Source organism: Lepus europaeus, chromosome 22 (assembly GCF_033115175.1).
Source record: "Lepus europaeus isolate LE1 chromosome 22, mLepTim1.pri, whole genome shotgun sequence".
In the NCBI taxonomy this organism is placed as follows: domain Eukaryota; kingdom Metazoa; phylum Chordata; class Mammalia; order Lagomorpha; family Leporidae; genus Lepus; species Lepus europaeus.
In genome coordinates, this window is record NC_084848.1 from 12,476,230 (window position 1) to 12,498,738 (window position 22,509).

At 46.7% G+C, this 22,509-nt stretch overlaps 1 protein-coding gene across 4 annotated transcripts in view; it reads left to right on the forward strand.

Annotated features, from left to right (window-relative positions):
- FOXN3 (forkhead box N3) overlaps window positions 1-22,509 on the forward strand; it is a 445,254-nt gene that overhangs the window by 123,505 nt on the left and 299,240 nt on the right. For all 4 annotated transcript variants that reach the window (XM_062181136.1, XM_062181141.1, XM_062181142.1 and 1 more), the window contains exon 2: window positions 5,008-5,104. The gene's annotated coding sequence lies outside the window, so the exon portion shown is untranslated. The remainder of the gene's footprint in view (window positions 1-5,007; window positions 5,105-22,509) is intronic.

Here is a 22,509-nt window from a genome sequence, read left to right on the forward strand (position 1 = left end):
CATTCCCTAACTCTGCCTTGCAAATTAAAAAAGGAAAAAAAAAAAAACTTTATGAACATATACATTGTTGAACCATCTTCAAATGCTGTGTTCTTTGCTCAAAGAGAATTTATTGGTTACTGGGATTCCCAAGTCTGTAGCTCTCACGGCACCAAACATTTGGACGAATTCAGCCCCTTGCAGATGCTTCTGAATTTCCTGCTGTTTGCCACAAGCTAAACATAATAACCAGGTGAATGGTTGCTTTTTTTCCCCTCATATTCATGAAATCATGAGATTTTGAAATGAAAGAAACCTTAAGGAGCTAATTTGCAGAGGAAAGAAGTGGAAACCTGAACTGCTAAGTGACTTTTGCAAAGCTTCATGGTTGATTAGCATCCCACGTGTGTGGAACCAGCCGACAGTGTCCCTACGCGGGCCTGTCTGTTGAGTGTTCCCAGTGATGGCTGTAGGTTCCACATAAGGCATGGCTGACCAGCCCCGTGTTTGGATTGGCCCACTTTCTATATGTAAACACCGTCATCTGACGACAGGCCCATTAACCAACTCTTTGCTCAAGGCTGATATCATTGGAATAGCATTAAAAATAAAAGTGGATTGAGAGTTGAGGCCAGGAGAACGGAGAGCAAAGCCAACAATCCATGAGCCCTCGCCTCACCGGGGACGCGGCAGCTGCTGAATTCAGTCAAGTTCAGACCCTTAAAAAGAGTGGAAAAAAAGCAAGCACATACTTTCCAGTGCCTGGGCACCACATAGCTGGGCCAGCTGGGTGCAGCACCGTGGCAAAAAAGATCGCTTCAGTTTCAGAAATAGGAGACCTTGACCTTGCAGACAGGGAGGGGCACATGGCTGCAACTGCACCTGATTTGGTGTGATGTTCTGGAGTTGTCAATGCCCACAGTTTATCAGACAGACCTAAAGAAAGAGCCAGCCCTCCAGGCTCACGAAAGCAGCAAGCTGTGTTGAGAAAGGAGAGAGAGAGAGAGAGAGAGAGAGAGAGAGAGAGAGAGAGAGAGAGAGAGAGAGAAATTGCGTCTGAGGTCGACAGGCTTTGTAAGAGGAACTCTTTGGTTTCTAGGTAAACGTGTTCTTCCTCCTGCCCAGAGTTAGCCTGTTAAGGGAATAAAGCACAACTCAGGTTTCCAAGTTGGAAGCCTGATTAATCTCTCTGCCAGTTACATATGGAAATAAATTAGTAAATGGTCCATCTGGGACTGAACTACTGCAGGGATGATGAATTGTTGCCATCGTGTATGTCGGTGTTCCCGAAGACTGAGTTGTGCTCACCAGCAGATGCTGGAATCTCACTCGATGCTCTCTTGTGGTCAGAGGAATAGAAAAATAAAAAATCTTTTTTTTTTTTTCAAGTAAAAAATTTACCTGGAAATGTTTCTTGGAGAATGGATTGGTTGATGCCAAGTTTATTCCTCAGAACTGCTGTATCTGCAAATAGTGAAAGGGAGAGTCTCAGGGGCATGAGGAACATTTTACTTTTATACAGTATTTTCAAAGGCTGGTGCCATAAAGAGTGGTATTTAGTACTCAAATTTCTCAGGAAAATTCCACGTGTCTCTGCAGTATTGCACTTCATAATTCCCCAGCATCTCCATTCTTATTTTTAAGAATATTTTCGGGTCAGCATTGTGGCATAGCAGGTTAAGCTGCTGCCTGCAATGTCGGTATCCCATATGAGCAAGTGCTGGTTTAAGTCCTGGCTGCTCCACTTCACATCCTGCTCCCTGCTGCTGTGCCTGGGAAAGCAGCTGGTGAAGGACCAAGTGCTTGGGCCCCTGCGCCCACGTGGGAGACCCAGCAGAAGCTCCTGGCTCCTGGCTTCAGCCTGGCCCAGCCGCAGCTGTTGTGGCCATTTGGGGAGTGAACTCACAGGTTGAAGACCTCTCTCTCTCTCTCTTTCTGTCTCTCCCTCTCTCTGTAACTCTGCCTTACAGATACATAAATAAAGCTTAAAAAAAAAAAAAAAAAGAAGTGTTCTTAGTTTTCTAAATTTATTTGAGAGGCAGACAGAGGGAAAGAGAAAAAAATGCTCCTATCCACTGGTTCACTCCCCAAATGCCTACAACAGCAAGGGCTAGACTGAGCTGAAGGTGGAAGCTCAATCCGGGGCTCTCATATGAGTGGCAGGAACCCAGTCTCCTGAGCCATCCCCACTGCCTCCCAGGGTCCACATTAGCAGCAAACTGGAGTCAAGAGCCAGAGTCAGGAATCAGACCTGCAACTCGATGTGCAATGCGGCGTCTTAACAGCCAAGCCAACTGCTCACTCCCTCATCTAATTTTTAATTTAAATTGCTTTTAAAATTTATTTTATTTTTAAAGATTTATTTTATTTATTTGAAAAGCAGAGATCTAGAGGGAGAGACAGAGAGTGGTCTTCCAGTCACTGGTTCACTCCCCAAATGGCCACAATAGCCAGGGCTAGGCCAGACCAAAGTCAGGAGACAAAAACTCCATTTGGTCCTCCCATGTGGGGCCAGGGGCCCAAGCACTTGGACTGTTTTCCGCTGCTTTCCCAGGAGCATTAGCAGGGAGCTGGGTCGGGAGTGGAGCAGCCAGCACCACAGGCAGCAGCTTAACCCGCTAGGCCAGTATGCTGGCTCCCTTAATTCAAATTTCTAAGAAGGTGGCCTCTTTTAGTATCTTCTCTTGACAGATGGAGTCTGAAGTGTAGGGGTGTCAGTGCCTTGCCCATCATGATTCAAATGGTTACGTGGCAGATCTGGAATGATGTTACATCTGCAGATGTTACAGGTACCAAGTCCTACTTTTGTCAATGGGAGCATTGGTAATATGTTAGAAATGGTTTCAGCATCTCACAACTCAGCCGCCAACATCAGGAAACAAAAGCGTTCCACTGTTGTCAGTTTTCTAGGGGGCAGAAGCCGTTACTTCTTGATCATCAAAGCTGAATTTTTTTCTCTAATTGGAGATGTTGAGTACTCATTTATTTTTTTCCTGTAACTAAGTCACACCACTCTCGGATTATTTTCTGAAGGTAAAACCAAAATAGCCTTAGGAGCTTTTTAGGTATGGCAGCACTTTGTCCCTTTGCAGCATGGCCCGAGGCTACTGTGACATCCAGATTCTTGTGCCTACTTTAACATTTTCTTTTGTGTTCTTCCTCCTGGGCAAACCTTGGGCTGTTAATCCTTGAAGCCACTGTGCTTCTCTCTGCAAAAAGAAGTGCAGGAAAAAAAAAAAAAAAAAAGGCCGAAAAGTAAACTGGAGGTAGAAATCTTTCAGTCAGTGAGTTCAATTAGACATTGATTTGTAAGCATAAGCCACAGGTGCATGCTGGGTGGTCTTTACCCAGCAAAGAGGAGCTGCAGGCTGGCTTTGGCTTATTGAAGGTGGACGTGACCTTGTCTCACCCAGCCAGACCTGGTTACTCTGCACCCTCAAGAGCCCTCACGCTGTCCACCTCCTGCTCTTGCTTCAGCTGTTGCCCTGTTTGCTGTCCCTGCCCATCAAAATCCTGTCCCAACCTCAAGGCTCATTATTGCAGTCATTGTCTATGACATCTTCCCTCACCACCATCCCCACTCGGACCAGAAACAAAGATCTCCATGGGGTTAAGGCACAGTCTGCTGTGACACAGGTTGAGGTACAGCCTGCAGTGCTGGCCGGCATCCCATATGGGTGCAGGTTTGAGTCCTGGCTGCTCCACTTCTGACTCAGCTCCCTTCTAATGCATCTGGGAAAAGCAGTGCAAGGTGGTGCATGTCCCTGGGCCCCTGCACCCATGTGGGAGACCAGGAAGAAGCTCCTGGCTCCTGGCTTTGGATCAGCTTAGCTTTGGCTGTTGCAGCCATCTGGGGAGTGAACCAATGGATGGAAGACCTCTCTCTCTCTCTCTCTCTCTCTCTCTCTCTCTCTCTCCCCTCGCCCCATAATTCTGACTTTCAAATAAATAAAATCTTAGAAAAGAAAGTTCTCCTCAGAAACCCTCCCCCCACTAGAAGAAATCGCAGCCTATATTTGAGCTGCCCGAACATGTGTTTTATCTCATAACAGATGACACTTTTCTCCAGGGCCTTCCTCGCCTTCACTCCCCCACTCCCCAATCCCTAGCTCAATGCTTTCTCCTTAAAGTTTCACCATAAAGTAGAATAAGAGTTTGTTTTACAACAATGGGATAAATGTCTTTGTACAGATGATTTCGGGCGTTTACAATTCACATGGAGAGCTTGTTAATACATAGGTTTGTGGGCCCCATCCCCAGATAATTTGTTGGTAGATCTTGGGTCACGACCAGAAATCTGCATTTTCAATAATCTTTCAGGTGGTGGTAATGCTGCTAGTCCAGGGATCACAGTTAGAGAACCGCTGATCTCATGAACATATTTCCTGATGTTCTCACATACAACTCATAGGCTAATACCATTCTTTGCATAGGGAGTTCATTGGTTTATCATCGTTTAGGCCTAGGCTAAAAAGATCTTCCATCAGAAGTTATCATGCAAACTATCTCATGTACCAACTTTCCTATTTTGCAAGAGTGCAGCCCATTTAGTGAGCCAGTACCCAGGAGTAGAGCCAGAGTAATTTCACTTTACAGCAATAGAAAACAGCCACTGACTGTACAGCCTGTGTGCTGGGTCCAGTCTGTGGGGTGGACGCTGACCTTGAACGCAAGTTAGTGCTCTGATGTTTTCCTTTAGATAGACAGGTGGTTCAGTAGCAGCTGTAGCAAAGTAAACTGATCCTCACACATGTCTCGGTGGCAGTGGTGGCAAAATAAAACAATCCCACCGTGTCTGTGGCATGGATTTTCTAATTTCTGGGTCCTCGTGGGTCCCATGCGGCAGTGTCAACTGGAAAGACTCAGTCCTTCAAAAACTATCCGAGAAATCAAGAGGTGCTGTTGTAATTGACTTTTTCATTCCAGTGTATGGTTTCCTAGAGTCGGGCCAGAGATGACATCCACCGTAGCTGCAGGCCCCGTCTTCCTCTGCTCTAACCCTGCCTTTCTTCTGCTCCTCTCCTCCAGCCTCTCGGAGCGCCCTCTTGTGATTATGACGGCCCCTGTGTCCTTTCTGTGACGGGAGCAATGCGGACCTCGGTTTCCTGGACCCATTGCGACTCAGGTAATCACACGCATCACCCCTCGCTGCCACCACATTGTAAACCATCTAGGAAAGCTATATTTAAATGCAGATGCAAAATTAATTGTTTCTCCATCTGATGGTGTCCTCCCTTCCTCCCTCCAGTCTTCCCAGTGATCAATGTATGCAACTGGCCTGACGGACAGTGTGGGCAATGCAATTCAGGCATTAAGATGTTTGAAAACATTTCACTGCGTCTTTATTTAAAATTCTGGCATGTGTTGCAGACTTGCAAAGCAACTGGAACACGGCTAGGAATTTTCATGTAGAAGCTAGCTTCGGCCATAGTGCCTCTAAATGATCTTCTCTCCCCGAAGACCACACTGTACTTGGATTAATCTTTCGAATGCTGTACCTTTTAGTCGAGCTCTATAAGTATTATTGAGTGCCTGTTCTGTGTTGTCGGGCAGACGGGGATAAAACAGTGGACGGCCGATTCCCACCTTCAGGAAGCTCACGATTTAGCCAAGGTTAATCTCACTTAGGAGGGAGTAGCAGGTGGTGGGCTGGGTTGTGTCCTCAAAGTAAACCTCTGGTTTCAGGGAATTGAGAGACTTTGAGGATTGGGATTGAAATAATTAGGAAAGAATTCACAGGCCGGGACCTCTGCACATGATTTGCATGGACAGAAGGAGGAGGGGTGTCATGGCGCCTTGATGGGAAGTGGGGAATGAACCTGTGGTGAACCTGGGTGGTGAGGGCCTGGCTTTCTGGAGGGTCCTCATCTGTGCCAACCAGAGCAGACCCCCTTCGGGGCCTGGGTCCCTTAAGGATCCTGCAGAAGAGCCACCTGGGAAAATTGTACCTGACCTGCTACAAGGGCACCTTGGCTGACAGCATGCTTCCAATTGACAGTGGTCACTGTTACCCTAGCCCTGGCTTGGCTGCTGCCATGGTGGTCCCTTCCTCTTCTCTGGGCCAATCCACACCCTACCTCTGCCTATCTGCCTGCTCATTTATTCTTCTCTTACACACCTGCCCTACACCACTCCAAGCCCTACCTGGCATATATGGCTAGACACAGCCCCGCGCTGAATCAAGAGTTTGGGTGAGTTCAGTACCTGGTGATTCACAAGGTTCAATTCTGGGCTTAGAGGCAAAGTTGAAGGGCAGGAAACATAAGCCAAGAACATGAGTTTGTAATTGATGCTCAGAGCATCTCAAGAGAGTTCTGAAAGGCAGAAGTCAGAGCTGGTCTCAAGGCCAAGGTTGAGGCAGGCCACAGTCAGGAATGGGGTACCAAGTACCTGATGCATTTAGGATGGAACAGGAAATCCCACAGACACCCCGTTCTTTTCCTGAGCTGCTTTTCCATGAGCTGGATGAAGCAGTGGCAACTCTGGCTGTCCTGCATCTTGAAGTGCTGCTGGGAGTTGCCATGAGGCTCTTGTTCTTCCTGTTGGGCCAAGCGCTGGCTGTGCTGTACCTGCCTGGGCTTGCTCAGTGCTCAGGAGCTGAGTGAGGCGCCTGCTGGAATCATAGCCCTGGATCCCTTGCCACCAGGAAGTAAAGAATTAGAACCACAGCACTGGTGTTCTCCTACTCCAGTGATTGCCTAGGAGAGGACAGCCCTCCCTCTTGGAAGCTTAGGCTAGGGGTCAGTAGACTACCTTGGGCCCATGGGTCAAGTTTGGCCCATAGCAGACATGCTAAGAATGCGCTCTATGTGTTTAAATGGTTGGAAAAGATTAAAATTTATTTAAAATGTTGTGCCTCCTAGGGATTATGTGGAATTAAAATTTCTGTCAATAAAGTTTTATTGGCGTATAGCTGTGTCCATCCATTTTGGAGTTGCCATTGCTAGCTTTTGTGTACGACAGTGATAGGTACAACTGAAACGATAAAGTATTTATGGTCTGGCCTTTTACAGAAAAAGTTTGCCAACCCCTGGCCCAGGCACTTTCACAAAGACTTGTGGAAATGTGGAATTAACAAGTGTTTATTTTGGCACAAAAATGTTTCAAATCCATATTTTTTTATAATATGCATTTCTCATGAAATTTTTGAAGATCCCTTATACGCATGGCTTTCAAACATTTTTTCAAATTTTTTGTTTATTTATTTTTATTTAGTTGAAAGCCAGAAAGAGAAAGAGAGAGATCTTCCATCTGTTGGTTCGTTCCCCCACAAGACTGCAGCAACCAAGGCTGGGCCAGGCCTAAGCTAAGAACCAGGATGACTCTGGGTGGCAAGGACCCCAGTACTTGAGCCATCACCTACTGGCTCCCAGAATCTGCATTAACAAGAACCTAGAACTGGAAATGGAGTCAGGACTTGAGCCCACGCACTGCATTATGGGATACAGGTGTCCCAAGAGGTGTTTTAACCGCTTTGCCAAATGTCTGCCCCTCAAAAAATTTTGCAGCAAAATAAACTTAATCTTGAATTAAATTGCATTTTCTTCAAATTTTTGAAATACCTTCATATGACAGGAATGTTTGCAGAATGTGAAGGGTGAACCTTTTCCCTACCTACTAAGAAAATAGGATTGAAGGGTGAGTAGAGTTAAAATGGGAAAAGGATGAAGGGAGGAATTTTCTAGCTTGAAATAGTGAATTGATCATACCTTCGCTGGATTTTCCCATTCATCTGATTCTCTTTCAAGTAAATTTAGATACAGCATTTAGGTCTTTTCATTTCAGGAACTTACCTATTAGAGTTGTCTTTACAATGAGGCATCTAGGCTTCTGTGATTAACCGAAGTGTGGAATAAATCAGGGCCAAATTAAAACAAACCTGTTTGGAAATTTTTACCTGACATTGGGTCTGCATTATTTTATTTGAAACAAAATAAATATTTTGTTTGAAATCAAGTAAGCATTGAAGACTTTCCATGAGTAAGCTATAGCATTAAATCTTGGCAATGCTTTTTCCTAATCTGGTAGGATTTTTATGATACTGGTGCATGAAAACCATGGTAAGGGTTGGAGATGTGGGTTCTAACCTTACTATCGGGCTGAGTCCAGCAAGCTATGATCTACTGTAAAAAGTACACCCCAAATCTCAGGGGCTTTACTACCATAAAAGTTTCTTTCTCAGTCACTCAGAATTGGAGTCAGCCAGTATGTCTTTCCTGCATCCAGTGTCCTGAGACCCTGCATCTCTTCCATGTTGGGATAGTGACATCTCAAAATGTAGCTTCCTGGTTGCTGCAACATGTGAACAGATTGAGAATTCACACTCATTATTATTATTATTTTTTTACTTCTTCATTTGAGAGATAGACAGAGACAGAGAGACAGAGATCTCCTATCCACTGTTCACTCCCCAAGTACCTGCAATAGCAAGGCCTAGGTCAGGTTGAAGTCAGGAGCCTGGAACTCAGTCTTGATCTCCCGTGTGGGTGGTGGGGTCCCACAACTTGAGCCATCACCTGCTGTCCCCCAAGGTGCACATGAGCCGGAAGCTGGAATCAGGAACAGAGCCAGGACTTGAAGCCAGGCATTCCTAAGTGCAATGTGGGCATCCCAAGCAGTATCTCAACCACTGGGCCAAATGCCTGCCCCTCCCCCACTCTTAAATGGGTTAAACCTATAAGCAACTGAAGCCACTTCCACATCCACGGTCTATTGGCTGGAACTTGTCACATGACCCTGGCTTGCAATCACACCCGTGTACATCCTGACTTGGAGAATACCTGACAGGATCCCTTAAGCAGGACCCCTGGTCATCCATTACTGTTAGCTGCTGTGTCCTGAGCCTTTTCCAATGTCAAATGCTGTCCTAAGCCTTATGCTGCGTTGCTTCCTTAAGTCCCCCCAAAATTTGTGAGGTTGGTGGCTGTCAACTTATTTCTAGATGAGGTAACAGATACAGAAAACTTTGATGTGTTCACGGTCACACGGTGAGCGAGTGGCTTGGATTTAAACCCAGGTTTGTCTGAAATTTTGTTTTTAAGATTATTTATTTGAAAGGCAGAGTTAGAGAGAGGGAGAAGCAGAAGCAGAGAGAGAGAGAGAGGTCTTCCATCTACTGATTCACTCCCCAAATGGCCACAACAGCTAGAGCTGGGCTGATCCAAAGCCAGGAGCTAAGAGCTTATTTCAGGTCTCCCACGTGGGTGCAGGGGCCCAAGGACTTGGGCCATCTTCTGCTGCTTTCCCAGGCGCATGAGCAGGGAGCTGGATGGGAAGCGGAGCAGCCGGGTCTCTAATTGGCGCCCATATGGGATGGCAGCACTGCAGGAAGTGGCTTTACCCTCTATGCCACAGCACCGGCCTCCAGGTCTGTGATTCTGCCTCTCAGCACCCCAAGGGCTGCCTCACCCACCCTTTACAAAGATGGTGTTTTTGGCACAGAGCACCTGACCTCGCTGCCAGCGGCCTGGAAATCTGCTCTCGGTGCAGGCACATCGTTGTAGAAAGTCACTTAGGTCTTGATGACCAAGGAGAAGACAAGGTGAGGAGGGCAGATGGGCCTCTCCCAGGGCTGGCTGGGTGAGTCCCCACGTGCTCCCTTCCCCTCTCTCCCCTCCCTGCCCTGGCGTTGACAAGGGCGCTGCATTTTACAGAGACTATTTTGAAATCTAGGGTGGAGTCGAGCTCTCGCCAGTGAGGACTTGCCATGTGCTGTACCGGGATCCAAACAGGCACAGCAGCTACGGAAAACTCAGTTCCAGGAGTTTATTTACACATTTCTGTATTAAAAAAAATAAATAAATAAAGCCCAGCCACCACCAAAGACCGGTTTGCTTGCAGGATTCTTTGAAACAAAGAGCTGTCTACTCATGTGGCTATGTTGTAATGTCCTTGGTTCCCAGCCTCCCTAATCAGCGTTCAAAACCAAACTCATGGAATCAAAGGGAGCAGCCACTGAAAAAATGAACCCAGCACGGCAGAGGCATCCGCTGCATGGCCTGCTTCAAGAAACCCCCCAGAAAATTATACATGTGGTTTCTAAATGTACAAAGAAAACTCAAGGAATTCCATTATGAAAGAAAAATTAGATGGAAATTTCTAATCCTGTCTCATAAACAATATAGGAATAACTTTAAAATATTCTGCCTTAAGCATGCATTTAATTTGTGCTCTGGGAACCAAATAATGTTGCCAAGATAAAACATTCTAATAATGATTTATGTAAATTTATTTGTACAAAGTAATGGTGTAGTTGCCTATGGCAAATTGCTTGGAATATGAAATGACATTTATGAGGTCTTTTTTTCCCTCTGAATGAATACAATGGAGAAAATGAGAGACTCCAGGAAAGAAAAGAGAAATCCATGTTAAGAATGGAGTGTGATGCCTGAAGAGGCAGACAGCTGGACAGGTTGTGGGGTGCACACAGCCAACAGACTCAATTCAGTGTTACTTCCCATGGTGTTCTCTTTATGGAAGTCATTTTTAACGACAAGAGAGTCTTAGAAGATTCTAGAACCTTATATGCCAGTGATCCTAACCTGCTCAGATACCATAGCTCTTTCAGGATAGCCAATGACAAATCCCGTGTTTTCACCACATCCTGTTAGAGTACTTCCAAATAGGGTGCAAGAAAGTCAAGTGTAATTAAAATTGGGCCAGTAATCTAGGTTCCTAGCTACTTAATGGCAAGTAAAGTTATGTTCCAGTCATAAATGGGGCTCGAAAGTTTAAAAAAAAAAAAACAGAAACAATGTCCTGGGGTGTGGCATTGTGGCACAGCAAAGGTGGGTCACTGCTTGCCACGCTGGCATCCTATGTTAGAGTGCTGGTTCAAGTCCCGGCTGCTCCACTTCCATTCCAGCTTCATGGTAATGCTCCTGAGAAGGCAGCAGATGGTGGCGCAAGTGCTTGGGTCCCTGTCACTCATGTGGAGGACCTGGATGGAGTTTCTGGCTTTGGCCTGGCCTAGCCTTGGCTATTGTGGCCATCTGGGGAGTGAACCAGTGGTTGGAAGAAATCTCTCTCTCCCTCTTTCCCACTCTCCCCACTTTACCAACACTCTACCTTTCAAATAAATACATCTTTTTGAAAAAACTGTCTTGGGGCCGGTGCTGTGGTATAGCAAGTTAAGCTGCCGCCTAAGATGCTGACATCCCATATGGGCGCCGGTTTGAGTCCTGGCTGCTCCACTTCTGATCCAGCTCCCTGCTAATGTGCCTGGGAAAGCAGTGGAAGATGGCCCAAGTAGTTGGGCTCCTACATGCATGTGGAAGGCCTGGGTAAAGTTCCCATCTCCTGACTCCATCTGGCCCAGCCCAGGCCATTGCAGCCATTTAGGGAACTAGCCAGCAGATGGAAGACTCTCTCTCTCTCTCTCTCTCTCTCTCTTTCTCCTCTGCTTCTCCCTCTCTGTAACTCTGCCTTTCAAATAAATAAAGACATCTTTAAAAAGAAAAAAAAAAATTCGCAAAGAATGAATCATAAACCTACAGGGAGTTCTACCTGCTGCCGGGTTAACACCTTTGATAATGGCTCTGGGTGTTTCCCGGAAATCTTTGGTTAAATGGAAATCCCCACTTACGTAACAGAGTCTCTGGGTCTATGCCTTGGCCTTGTAAATTGCCAGCATTGTTGGTAAGCAGGTAAGCTGTACCATTTTGGAAATCTATGGTATAACATCTTAGAAGGCATTTAATGTTTTTCACCGAGTATTTTTACTGTCTCGCTTGGTCATCAGTTATTTCTAGGAGGGAGCTAAGGATTTGTATTTTATGTATAGGGAGACCAAGGGCCACAGAGATCACTGAATAGCTTCCACACCAAGGGTTACCCTGGCATCATTATCACCTCAGTGATCGTACTTCAAAAAGTTCATGGAAAATGGAATTAAGGGTAAGTTTATTTTGATGCAAAACTTCAAAAACAAAATCTCTGCATAGTGTTTTCATAGCATGTCTTACTCATGAACTTTTTAAAAAGAGAGAGCGAGCTCTTATCTACTGGTTCACACCCTGGTTGCCCACAACAGGCAGGATCTGGGAACTCAATCCAGGTCTCCCATGAGGGTGGCAGGGACCCAAGTACCTGAGTCATCACCTGCTTCCTCCCAGGGTCTGCCTTGGCAGGAATTTGGAGCCAGGAATCAGCCTCCAACGCTCAGTTGGGGGATGCAGGTCTCTTAACTGCAGCACCGCTCACCTGACCCCCCTGCTTATGAGCTTTCCTGACACTGCTCTATGCATGTATTTCAAACTATATTTGTACCAAAGTAAACTTTTAAAATTCTGCTTTTCCATGAACTTTTTCAAGTCCCCTTGCCACAGATGAGAGGGATTTATGATTCTGAAGAGTTTGCTTTATTCAAGACAAGTTCAGAGTTCAGGCGCAGTGAAAGCCATTTCGGAATGGCACTCACTACCCTGAGAGAGGAGTGAGTTTGTCTAATGGAGCGAATGGCTTTGCAGTAGGGTCCTTGGCTACAGCACGGCCAAGCCCTGAGGGCTGAAAGGAGAGCCCCTGAGAGAGAAGACAGGAACCAGACTTGAAAACTGGACTAAGGCAGCGCAGGACTCAAGGAAAGAGGGTGGCCTGGTTTTCAGCAGCGCAGGTTAAAGTGTGTGTTCCCTAAGAGCTGTTGCTCTGGGCAGGCTGGTTTTAGGGAAGACACTCAGGGTCTCCTAGGCCAGGCAGTGATGCCAAGGGGGGCCATCAATCATAATTTGAGGTCCCACCTTCCCCTTCCTCATGGAATGACTCTGAGTGGGATTTTGGAATCATGGGTCCCTAAAAAATGATGGAAGATGTTTGAACTTCCATTTCAACCTCTGTATAATGGAAATAATGACATTTACTTTCTAGAGACGGTATGAGAATTAAACAAAATAATCTTTTTTCTTTTAAGGTTTATTTATTTGAGAGGCAGAGTTACAGATAGAGAGGGACAGAGAGAGGTCTTCTATCCACAACGGCTGGAGCTGCACGGATCTGAAGCCAGGAACCAGGAGCTTCTTCTGGGCCTCCCACATGGGTACAGGAGCCTGAGCACTTGGGCCATCTTCCATTGCGTTCCCAGGCCATCAGTAGGCACCTGGATTGGAGGTAGAACAGCCAGGACTTGAACTGGCTCCATATGGGATACCAGCGCCGCAGGCGTTGGCTTAACCTACTATGCCACAGCACTGGTCCATAAAATAATTCCCATAAAATACTAGTAATGTGCTTGGCAGATAGGAAATGCTCACCCAACGATAGCTCTGAAAATTATTATAGTTATTCCTACCTGAGAATGTGTAATCCTAAGGTGTTTGAGAGTAAAATGCATCTTTTATTTAAATGATGATTAATCTAGAAGATGTCTAAATCCATTGTTTCTATGAAACAAAAGATCACAACATGAATATGAGCATTCACTCACTGTTCATAAAACAAACAGCTCTTGGTGTGGGAGACCCTCGTAAGCTGTCTGCCAGGGACGAAGACGTCAGATACCGAGTTTCACAGGACAAGGGAGCTTGTGACTTAAGTCTGTCTCGGGGTTTTTTCCATCCCATTGCTTTCTTCAGTATTATCACAATCGCCCTACAAAACGCACTGGATATCTGTTTACACACGGCAAACACGCATTGTGCAGGGCCTCCCGCACGCGTGGTCTTTGTCTTCCAAGAATTCAGGAATTGAGCCGGTGTCAGCCTGCATTTGTGGGTGCAAGCCTGGCTTCTGGCCCGGCTCTGGCCCAGGAGAATGGATGGACGGTTCGGGTTTGGGGCTCTGGCTGCCGCTCCTGCCTGCAGAAGTCACACCCTCTGCAGGTGGCTTCTTGGCTGCGCTAGCTCAGGCCTCCAGGCTGAAAGCTGTCACTCCCCTTTGGTAGAATTCACTTCCACTAGAAACTGCTTTGTGATCAAGGCTTGACATGATGAATCCTGTGTGGAAAGTGTTGATATATTTTTTAGAAGGTTCCATAACACCTCAGGAAAGATGATTCACAGAAATTCTCTGCGGGAAGAGGAGGGAATGTACACCATCGTCCCGTGAAAGGGGGAATAAGTCCGAATTCTCAGGTTGGAAATCCAGTCTGGTGCAGGTGTGGTTCCTGACCCTGGGGAGCCTCTTGGTGGAGGCAGAGGGAGTTTCCCAGTACCTGCTGGAGCCGACGATCTAGCAGGAGACAGACACGAAAGAAGCATTCAAAGATGGACTTCTCCCTAGTCTAAGGCATAAGGGAGAAAATAAGCTCAAGATAAGGAGTTCATTATCTTGGCAAAATGACAACTGGGAAGCCCTGAATTTATTTTTGGAATGTTGCTGTTGTGTGAAACCAGGATCTGGGACCCCTGGGGCAGGGAGGGTCTCTTGCCCCCTTCTCCTTGATGCTACTCCCACCCCCTTGCTCTCCTCCTCGCTGTCTCCTACTACTGTTTACTGGAGGCTAAAGCCTCTGGTTTATCCTACTTATTAAAAAGAAGATTAGCCAGCATTAGAGACATACCAGCAATTAAGACTTCCTTCCTGATGCGAGGAGAGAGGACAGGCATTTGAAAAGAGGAGTGGACAGCTGTCCTGGCACTCTGGGTTCAGAACGCACAGCCACACATTTACCTCCTGCTTGGAATCTGCTGGATCAAGCCCTGCAAAGGCAGAGGGCGAGCTGTTATTCCTAACGGCGGCAGCTCTGCAATGTTGTACTGACCGGCCTGCATCCCGTAGTGACCTCCTACCCTGTAGTGTGTATATTTAAGCATCCACACTGATTGTGCTCTCATTCTGGTGTGTGCATGTGAACTCCCCAAATGTATATTTGAGCATGAATCTGGGATTGAGTCATTTGGGCCAAACTGATCACTGTGATGGAAGCTCTTTGCTCCGGGCATGGCGGAATGACCATAGTACAAGGGAGAGCCATGGGGTGGGATAGAATAGAGCCAGGCTCAAGTGAGCAGCTGGAAGTCAGGGCAGGGACTTCATCCTAGGAACCTGGAAAGGAAGAGCTGTGTGCAAGTCACCGCCTATTGCAAGAGAATGGCATTCAAGTGGTCCTAGTTAATGTGACAACTTTGTCATGCAGGAGGGGGCAGGCTGTGGGAAAGGGTTTAATGCCTTAAGAAAACCCAGATGCATGGCCTCCGGACAGATGGACTTGGGACAAACACTCAGAGCCTAAAACGATGTGTGCGTGTGCTTGTGAGATGAACACCTGTGATAGCAAGGAGTCTAAGTCTGTTCTTCAACGTTGCATTATTCCTGCTGGAAGTTGAGGATCCTTCATTACCTGCTTTGGGCACTTCTCCCCCTGAATATCGGAGGATCTCACTACCTTACTATGAGACATAGCTTACCAGGTGAACAAAAAGAGGCAGGAAATTGGTCCCAGCAGCTGCTGGAAGGTTTGAATTACTCACCAGTTAGTGTGTAATAGATTTTTCCTGTGATTAGTGTGTGATCTGATGAATGGACACATTCTCTCCTGGATCAGTCTTGGATAAATCAGATGAGAATCAGATAATACCAAGTTCTGCCTAAGGATTGTGTGGTTCTAGAATAAATAAGGAAACAGCTTGCTGACCGCTCTTTTACAGAGTGGTGGGTGGCAGGGTCATAGGTGGTTATATGCTGGGTAGCTACTTTTAAATAGCAATAGCTTGGCCGGTGCCGCGGATCACCAGGCTAATCCTCCGCCTGTGGCGCCGGCATCCCGGATTCTAGTTCCGGTCGGGGCATCGGACTCTGTCCCGGTTGCTCCTCTTCCAATCCAGCTCTCTGCTGTGGCCCGGGAGTGCGGTGGAGGATGGCCCAAGTGCTTGGGCCCTGCACCCCATGGGAGACCAGGAGAAGCACCTGGCTCCTGGCTTCGGATCAGTGTGGTGCGCCGGCCGCAGCGCGCCGGCCAGAGCGGCCATTGTGGGGTGAACCAACGGAAAAGGAAGACCTTTCTCTCTGTCTCTCTCTCACTGTCCACGCTGCCTGTCAAAAAAAAAAAAAAAAAAGCAATGGCTTGTCCTTATTAATTTGGTAACAGCCTGTGGTTATAACTGTATTGCTCACATGAATGTAACTGAAGCATTGTACTTGGTTATGATAATCTTTTGGTATATGTATATTAATGTAACCCACATGTGTATGTATAATGTGTGTCTTTGTACATCTACATGTGTGAATAAATATGTCATTTGATTCTGGGGCACATTATAGGATTTATTGTTTTTTTTTTTTTTTTAAGATTTATTTATTTATTTGTTTGAAAGTCAGAGTTACACAGAGAGAGGAGAGGCAGAGAGAGAGAGAGGTCTTCCATCTGATAGTTCACTCCCCAATTAGCCACAACGGCCAGAGCTGGGCCAATCCGAAGCCAGGAGCCAGGAGATTTTTCCGGGTCTCCCACATAGGTGCAGGGGCCCAAGGGCTTGGGCCATCTTCTACTGCTACCTGAAGCCACAGCAGAGAGCTGGATCGGAAGTAGAGCAGCCGGGTCTCGAACCGGCGCCTGTATGGGATGCTGGTGCTTCAGGCCAGGACGTTAACCCACCGCACCACAGCTCCAGCCCCTCATTGTTTTCTTAGGATATAGAAATACCTAAATTACCACACTATTTTGCTTCCACTTTTATATAATTCAGTCTCCACTTCTTCCTGAGCTCTTCCATCTGAGACACAAAAGTAGCCTCTGTATGCTTGTGTGCTTAACTGAGCAAAAATGTCAACAAGCTGTTGTTTATTTTATTAAATAGCTTGAGCAGAGATGTTTGGTCTGATTGCGGGAAATTGTTAGCTTATCACCAAACTGCCCTGATGATTCTTACTATTCAATTTGCGTTACTTATTATAATAATTATTACTGCATAAAAGAGGATGATGCTTTTATTTGTACAATTCTTTCATTAATAATTTAATTGACTATTACATCCAAGTGGTTCTGCCACATAGACACCAAGATCCTTAGAGATTGGCCCTGGGTACCTTAGCAAATCAAAACGTAGGTGTACATTGTAAGGCTCAGAGAGGGATGGTTTGGGAGCCAGGTTCTCGGCCTTTGGCATCCAATTGGTTGATTACACCTGTCCCCTTGATTTTTTCCCAAACATGTTATTGATTCACTAGTAGTGACTCTGGCCTGGTTATTTCAACAATATAAGAAACTAGATGATGGTGTAGTTATTTTGGTCACTAAAATGGCTAGATTGATATTGATTTATAATAAAAAGTAATAATGGTTACTACAATAAATCTGACCCAAAATGATTGAATCCATGGGTTCATGTAAACAGCATGTGTGTCTATGGAGCCCATTTTATAGAAATGATGATTTTTTTTGTCAGTCATAGTTTGACTCTCCTGGACTGCACAGCAACAGTGTAAGATATATCTTTTTTAATGTATTTTGCCACAGAAAAACTTAGTGTGTGGATTTTTTTTTTAATGTAGGAGACTGTGGTAAGTTTTATCCCAAATTCTTGTTTTATATCTTAAATGAAATGATGAATTAAAAATACCTTTAGAGAGGGCTGGCGCTGTGGTGTAGTGGGTAAAACCACTGCCTGCAGTGCTGGCATCCCATATGGGTGCCAGTTCTAGTCCCGGCTGCTCCACTTCTGATCCAGCTCTCTGCTATGGCCTGGGAATTCAGTGGAGGATGGCCCAAGTGCTTGGGCCTCTGCACCCACTTGGGAGACCTGGAGGAAGCTCCTGGCTCCTGGCTGTGGATCCGTTGCAGCCATTTGAGGAGTGAACCAGTGGATGGAAAACCTCTCTTTCTCTCTGCCTCTCTGTAACTCTGGCTTTCAAATAAAAAAAAAAAAAAAGAAAAAGAAAAAATACCTTTGGAAACATGAGATGATGGGGTTAAACCCAACTCTAGTGGGTGTCAAACCATAGTGATGATCAACAGGCTGCATTTCAAAACTCTGGGTTCAAAGGGAAAAAACAATGAACAAAAGAATCGCATTTGGCCAGCCCAGCCCAGCCCAACTTAACATGGAGAAACTCTGCCTCATCAGAAAGTGGGGTTTGTGAAAATGATTGCCTTCTCCACTGGTGGAGGAGATGTTTGGAGCAGGTCCCACCACCTGGCCTTTGGCCCTGGGAACACGTGTTTACCATGCTCAGGAAAGGCACTTGGTGAGCTACCCTCATTAGGGGTGATGGGGACTAATTTGACAGAGCTGGTTTATAATTTATCTCTTGGCAACAAGTTGGGATTCTCATAATTAAAACTAGTGTTGAGGCAGGTGTTGTGGCTCAGTTGTTAATTCCTCACTTAGGATACCCACATCCCACATCAGAATGCCTGGGATTGAATCCCGCCTCTGCTTCCTATCCAGCTGCTTACTAATGTACACTCTGGGAGGCAGCAGTTGATGCCTCAAGAAGTTGGGTTCCTGCCACCCATGTGGAAAACCCAGGTGGTGCTCCTGGCCCCTGGCTTCAGCCTGTCCCAGCCCTGGCTATTGCAGGCATTTGGGGGAGTAAACCAGCAGGTGGAAGATTTCTCTCTCTGCCTTCAAAATAAATAAATAAATGAATAAATGGATGAATAAAGCCATATCTACATCTGTAATGAACAGTTGAGTTATTAGTGCTGTGCACTCTATGGGCACATGGTCTACTTTAATACAGTTGAGCTCTTTATAACAACTTACCAGTTTGGAATAAGAAAGTCACTTCCTGGTGACCGCGTGATGTGTGTGTGTGTGTCACTCAGGATTGACTGATAATGGAATAACAGGCAGCCCTGGAGCTCAGTGGCATAAAATAACAAAGCTGTATTTCTCACTCTGCTCGACTGTTGAAGATTGACCAGCGACTCCGCCCCATGTCATCTTTGCCCTCGTTCCTCGATAGAGGCAGATGGAACATTTCCCATCACTGTGGCTGAGGAAAAGGACAAGGTGGTAAAGCATATGTTGGTTCTTAAGGTTGTACAGTAGTGGATACCTGTCGCTCCCACTCATAGTTTATTGGCCAGATCTAATCACACCTAACTGCAGGTAGGTGGGGAAATGTAATGAGTGCTTGAAGGAGAGAGAGCAGAAATATTCCTCACTGGCCCTCTGATGTCTGGAATATATGCCTGCGATATTGTAGACAGAGCTCTGGAAGCCTAGCTCAACTAAAGCGAGTAAGCAGAATTTAGACAATTCTTCACAGCCTTCTGAGGAAGGTGGACTAGTTCCTGAAATAGGATTACTTCATTTCTTCAATATAATCTTTTCAGAGCACTGAACTAAACGATGGCTCAGCCATCTAACCCATTGTCACGTCCAGCTCATGCCGACTGTCAGCCACTGAAACATGTGTGCAGTATCCATGTAATGTAGGTTCAGCATCACAGGGGGACTCCCCCAACCTGAGGGCTGCTGCTAAGCTCTTCCTAGACCAAAATTCTGGAAGGGACACAGTTCCTTGTTTCCCTTGTGAGTCTTCACTGTGGACTGTTCCAGTGTCTCCAGTCATATTTTATATTTCATCTTCCCACATAGGCATTGCACTTTTTTTTTTCTACAAGGCCAAACCCCTCAGTTGGTTTGGGCACCAGGTCTCTGCTTTCAGCTGCCTGGGAGAGGAGGTGTGCCTCACTTCAGAGGGTTCTGGAAACTTCTGCTTTCCTCACCCTGGTCCTCGCTGTTCATTTATTGGTGTCTACCAGGCTGCTCCAAGGAACTTGCTGAATGTCTCCTTCTGGAATGGAACTCTGGGTCTGGGCTTGGATTGTTGGCACAAGTTCCATCAGGGCCTTATTTATACTCTTCAAGGCCCCAAAAGGAATTTATGTCCACATAAGAAAAGCCTCACATTGCCAGCAAGCCCAGTGAAGTGGAATATAGCCAGGAGTTGAGTGGAAACAAAAATATCTCAGAAGAGAGAACAGTTATCTACAAATCCACACACTGAACTTTATATCCTTGCTGATTTTGTTTTGTTTTTACAATTAATTTACTTTTGTTTTATTTGAAAGGCAGAGAGAGAGAGAGAATCTTCCATCTGCTGTTTCATTTCCCAGGTATCCTGGTAAGCAGAGCTGGGCCAGGCCTAAACTAGGAGTCCAGAACTTAATCTGGGTTTCCCACATGGTTGCCAGGGACCCACGTACTTGAGCCACCACTGCCGCCTCCGAAGGTGTGCATTAGCAGGAAGATGGAACCGGAAGCAGAGCTGGGACTAGAACCCAGCAATCCAACGTGGGATGCAGATGTCTGAAACACTGCGCCCAATGTTCTTGATGCAAGAACACTCCTAATGAACTTGGATTTCTGATCTTGTTACGTGGATGAGAACACGGAGGCGCCAAGAGGTTAAATAACTGGCCAAAAATCTCAAAGCTCTGAGTGGCAGAACAGGTTCTCACAATTCCAGACTTGATAAGATAATCAGTGTTTATGAGGGTGGTGGTGAGATAAGGGAAAAGGTTGAACTGTATTTAATGCTGTCTCATTTTTAGAAAGTAGTAGAGAAATATGTAATAATTGCAGGAGGATTCCCTTCAAAATAGCCAGTTTTGTGTTTTAATTCTAATGTGTGATGTCTGTCAGCTGGCGGAAGAATTCCACTGAAGAGCCGCCGTTGGCTCCCCAGGTCTATCAAGCAAGTGAGGAGCTGTTGAAAATCTAGGTGAGTCGGCCGGCGCCACGGCTCAATTGGCTAATCCTCTGCCTGCAGCGCTGGCACACCAGGTTCTAGTCCCGGTCAGGGCGCCGGATTCTATCCCGGTTACTGCTCTTCCAGGCCAGCTCTCTGCTATGGCCCGGGAAGGCAGTGGAGGATGGCCCAAGTGCTTGGGCCCTGCACCCCATGGGAGACCAGGATAAGTACCTGGCTCCTGCCTTCGGATCAGCGCGGTGCGCCAGCCGCAGCACGGCAGCCATTGGAGGGTGAACCAACGGAAAAGGAAGACCTTTCTCTCTGTCTCTCTCCCTCTCTCTCACTGCCCACTCTGCCTGTCAAAAAAAAAAAACAAAACAAAACAAAAAAACACACACAACTAGGTGACAACTAGGTGAGTCGATGTATTAGCAGACACCTATGAAATCCATTTTGGCACAATCAAGATGAAGCCATGGCTCAGTTAGGTCCTGCCGATCAGCCAGGTTCTGTGGTGCTTGGGTGGGAGGTACATGGCTTCAGGGATCTCTCCCACCAGGGGCAGGCCCCAGATGGCTGATTATGAAGGAACGTCCCACATGGAGCAGTAGCAAGCAGCTCACTGACACCCACCAAGACCCTCCCTGTGTGTGTGCTTCCTGGCTTCGCAAGCACAGTCAGGCGCACACTCCCGTGCTCAGAACAGTGCTGTGTGGCAGGCCAGCCAGGTGCAGGGCTGTGCTCCCCTTCATCTGCAACCAGCGAGGCTCACAGGGGTTCACCCAAGGCCACAGGGCCAGTGAGCAGCAGAGCCAAGGCTAAGCCGCTTGTGGAGACCACATTGTCCCTCACCTCCCAGGTAGCTCCTGCTCCATCCAGGCCTGGGGAAAGGTACCCCGAGGGTAATTGAAGCAGATTCTCTCCCTACTCCAAGCAGTCCCCCCCTCCCCCAATTAAAAAGTCTGGTCCACAGTGAAGGCAGAGGAGGAATGAGAAGACCTCCTCACAACATGAGCCATGAGATAACATGAACAAGAGGAAAAACGCCCTTGAACCTCAGGCTGTTTGGAGACAAGGCTTTCTTTATCTGCTTGCTGCAATCGGCAAGTTCCAGTAGGAGAAGTCCCATAAGCCTACATCCTGGGTGAGGGTGTGCCCGGAGATCGCTGGTCCCGAGGGAGGCCCTCACCCTCACCCAGCCTGTGCAGAACCGCAAGGCCTACGCAGCTGGGTGCACCCTGGAGAAAGGAGAGGGGATTGGCTGATGTTTGCCCAATCTCCTGCTGGTGCTGTGGGCCTGAGCATCTTCAGATGGTGGTCCCAGATGGCATACTTGACCCAGCCTTGTCTGTCCTACCAACTACTGTGCTTGGCTGATCCCTGGGTCTCAGTGTTTCTCAACTGTAAATTAAAGAACTCTCAACCTCACTCATAAAGAGATTCAAATAAAAACATGGTGTACCATTTGTGGCTTGTCAGATGGACAAATGTTAAAAAAATTTGAGAATCTCCAGTTCTGGGGAATAGTTAAGAAACAGGACCTCCACTCAGTCTTGGTCTCAGGGTACAATGGTAGAGCATCCTGGGAAGGCATTCGGCAATATCCATCACACGTACGGTGCCAGGCCCAGCAGGTTCACCCTTCAGAATATACCCGATGGATTTTCTTGCAAAAGTATAAAAAGCTGGAGACTAAGGGTATCTTTTTTTTTTTTTTTTTTTTTGACAGGCAGAGTTAGACAGTGACAGAGAAAGAGAGATACAGAGAGAAAGGTCTTCCTTTTTCAGTTGATTCACTCCCAAGTGGCCACTACGGCCAGTGATTTGCGGCCAGCATGCTGTGCCGATCCGAAGCCAGGAGCCAGGTGCTTCCTCCTGGTCTCCCATGGGTACAGGGCCCAAGCACTTGGGCCATCCTCCACTGCACTTCCGGGCCATAGCAGAGAGCTGGACTGG